Source organism: Zeugodacus cucurbitae, chromosome X, assembly GCF_028554725.1.
Source record: "Zeugodacus cucurbitae isolate PBARC_wt_2022May chromosome X, idZeuCucr1.2, whole genome shotgun sequence".
Lineage (NCBI taxonomy): Eukaryota > Metazoa > Arthropoda > Insecta > Diptera > Tephritidae > Zeugodacus > Zeugodacus cucurbitae.
Genome location: NC_071672.1, coordinates 33,756,171 through 33,760,105, shown reverse-complemented (window position 1 = coordinate 33,760,105; position 3,935 = coordinate 33,756,171).

The window sequence follows — 3,935 nt, the reverse complement described above, 5'->3', positions numbered from 1 at the left end:
TACATAACTTTATTTATTTCACGGATTGTATGTGATTTTTTCTTAAATTTAGAATATTGGAAGTCATAGATTCGTATAACTTTACCACAAATAATATAAACTTCAAACAACGCATTTTCATTTAATGTTTTTAGCAAGTGGCAGCTTTTGTTATGACAGCCTAAATCCATGAAAATTTACAAAGAAATGTAGCGCCATCTACTGTAACATAGCGCACTTAGCGCTACCAACTGGTGGATAGCTCTTTGCTAATAATAAACAAATAATTTGCAATAAATAAATAATGCGACTATAAACTATCCTATCTTTCAAGTTGGACCAAACTGCACACAGTGTTAAAAATTTCATTAAAATCGGTTCAGTAGTTTAGGAGTCCATCGAAAACAAACAACGTGACACGTGATTTTTATATATTAAGATATTTCTATTTAGATTATTAATTTTTTATTATTGTTGAAAGTCTGTTCATAAAAACACAACGATTAGTTTTCCAACTTCATTCGCCATTTAAAATGTTTGTAATATAATTAATAATTGTGTGTTTAATTCGAAGTAGTACTATCGATTTTTGTTTTGCAAAAAATTAAATTTACATGAAGTTTACTGCTTTATAATGTTTTCATACACATTTCTACGCAGTAAAAACAATTGATTGTATGTGTTAAGCTAACGTACACTATAAAACTTATTGTTAGGAAACCAGTATTGGTCCTAATTTCACCAGTTCTAAAAAAGTACGGGACCAGTAGAACAGAACTCTTGGTCAGTTGAGTAGCTCTCAACACGCATACACTCTCACAAAATAAATTGTTGGATTGTATAAGTTTGCCGACCACTGGTGTATAGCAAGGTCTACATCACAAATTTTAGGTCTGCATACAAGTATGAAGAAAATTGAAATGTTTCAATTTTACTGCTCGTTGTTGCGACTGGTAGCAACGTGTATGGTGTGGTATGCAGACAGATCTCTTTCTTGCTTCAATTTTGCAGTGGAAGGTTGTGTGAGCATCATGGCACGACGCGATATTTGGAAAATTTATGAAGGGATTTTGTTCAAATTTTGCACACTTCTTTGCAATAATATTTTGTAGTTAATGAATCAAGGCTTATATATATTTCATACTAGCAGACCCAGCCACACGTTTTTGTGGCTAAGATATACATTACATTAGTATTTTTTTCAATATAGCTATATATATTTGAAATTAATCATAATAATTTGTTAATATTTATTATATTTATGTTATTTGAATTTTTTTGTCGTATATTGAAGTATTTAACAAATTAGCAAATTTGCAAGTTGGCAAAGCCAAGATTGCTTCGATGACGATATTGATTACCATATTCATAGCCAGTTTTGTTCTATTGCAAAGTCGAGATTGATTTATGTTACGCAGCATGATGACAACTTACACTAATGCCGGTATTCTGCGAGCAGTCTCAAGTCTCTAATAGAGATGAATCTGTGGTGTAATCTCTATAGTGACTTTTTGGTATTCTGGCGAGTTTGTCTCATCTCTATTTGAGCAATAACAGTATCTAATTTGTGATGTGCTTTAAACCAGGTCACAGAAAAACTAGAGCAAAATACTGAATGATGCAATTGGCCTAATATATATTATAATGAAAAAAAAAAAAACGCGAAGAAGAGAGATAATGTATTAATATTTGCAACTTTGCAATAATGGATAACAAAGTGCTTAAGTTTTAGCTACACTCGTAGGCGCAATCTGCCAATTTTGCGCAACAAGGAAGATCACTTTTTAGATGAAGAAAATACGTTTAGGATATTATTTCGATTTCCAAAACACAAATATGTTTGTATATATTATATATATATCCAAAATCCAAAATATATAATAATCATAAAATAATGAATTTGTATTTTTTACAATTATTTACCTTCGATTGCTGTTATGCTCAAATGTAAGGATGAGTACATCTGTTAATCGATTGTTAGGTAAATTTTTCAAAATTTCCTTAACAAAGATAAAATACATATATTACGCATTTATTATAAATTATTTAAGTATTATTTTCAATAATAGTACATATTATCCAATTATTTACAAGACATTTTTCTGCTGAAATTTGGTAAAAAAAACTACTTGCGTGCAATCAATTCACAAATTATCATTGTGAACATGCACTCATCTCTAATCAACAAAAATAAACAGCTGATAGCTTGCTTTTCATTTCACCACACTATTTGGTGAACTTTTTTGAGATTGTATCAGCCAGAATACCAAAATGATACATCCGGACTAACAGGGTCGCCAATTCGCAATTGTGACAAATAGAGACATGAGACAAACGTGACAAGCAGAATACCGGCATAATTTTAATTGCAAAGTGAGAGGTGATAGTCAAGTCAATTTTAAATATTTTGTGAGATAATTGACTAAATCATCCTGATTTGTAGCTGTGTCAACTGTCCTGGAACATAATCCTAAATTGTCGCATTGAGATCATTGACATCTTAGGTTTTTAATACCACATAGGTCATTCAATCAGCCATTTATGTTTATTATATTGTGTTTTCATGTAAGGAAAAACACGATGAATAAGCTCCTCTTTCGAGGCCATGAAGTGACAGAAACCCGTTAAAAATGTTATTAATCCATCGATGTGTCAACTGCGTCGCTACCATTTCCAACTATTTCTACAATCGCTGTATGATATTGTTGGAAAAACACTCGTATGTTATTTGTTAATTGGCGATTCTTTATCTGTCGCCACAAATTAGATGATTTTAGGAATGTGATTAGTTCGTCAGCAACAGTTGATCCAAGAATAGTCTGGCGAAAATCACCTGCCAACAGAATCATGACTTCACCAAAAATATTTTCGTGGTCGCGTAAATCTTTTAAAGTCCTGTGCAGTACCTCCAGCGATTTGAATATCTGGAAAATCTTCTTTATAGCTCTTTTTTTTTTGGCGATTTTTCAGACTGGTGTTTCGTTGATTTGCAATTTAGGAGTAATTTCAATGCCGAATTGCCGTTTGTCTGCCCACTAACAGGTGGCAAGTTGCCCCTATTCCCATTATAACTGGGTGTTGAAAATAAGGGAAATCGGTTCAGGAATTACCTCAACCCTCATGTACTATATATGCTGATTTTCGTTATTCTATTGGACTTTATTTCAAATTGTGTTTAATAAAATTACATCAATAAATTGCGAGAGTATAAAATGTTCGGTTGCCTTTCCCTACTTGTTACAAATTGTTTTGGGCTATCGACACAGCCTTATACAATTGAACAATGATATAAATATTTTAACAAAGTAACAATGACAACTTTCAAAATATTATTATTTTTTGTTTTCTTTTCTTTTTTTTATAATTTTGTTGTCAATTCAAATAAAATCATCTTTTTGTTATCTTCCTCACAATTTTTCCATATTTACTTACTTTCTAATCCTTCCCTGGCCTTTCATAAATATTTCAAAACTAAAATTAGCTAGATCGGTTTGGCCCTTCTCGACTTTTTTCGAAACTAACGACACAAATTGTTTGTATGGGTGATTAGAATATTGGGGATTTAAGACTTTTTCAGGCAATTTTTCTAATTTTTCTCCCCGTAAGAACCATCCCGGTACCTCTAGAAACATTCTAATAAAAGAATTTGCGAAATCGGTTCAGCGGTTCTCGAGTTATGCGCTTAGCAACACATTTTGCGATTCATTTTTATATTATAGATTATTACAATAATTTTCTTCGAGCCAATATTAAGAAAATTTTAAAAAAGTTGAGTTTTTTTTTGACAAATATATATAAATTTTAACCTCTCTTTTCATTCGTTAACTAGGTTTATCCATTTACTATCGAAATATTTTTGATTTATTGAATTTAGAGCAACCAATAATTAGTTATGATGTCCACGGCAAGTACTTTTTTTTGGACACATCATTGGGGATGAGCTCAGTTTTCGGAAT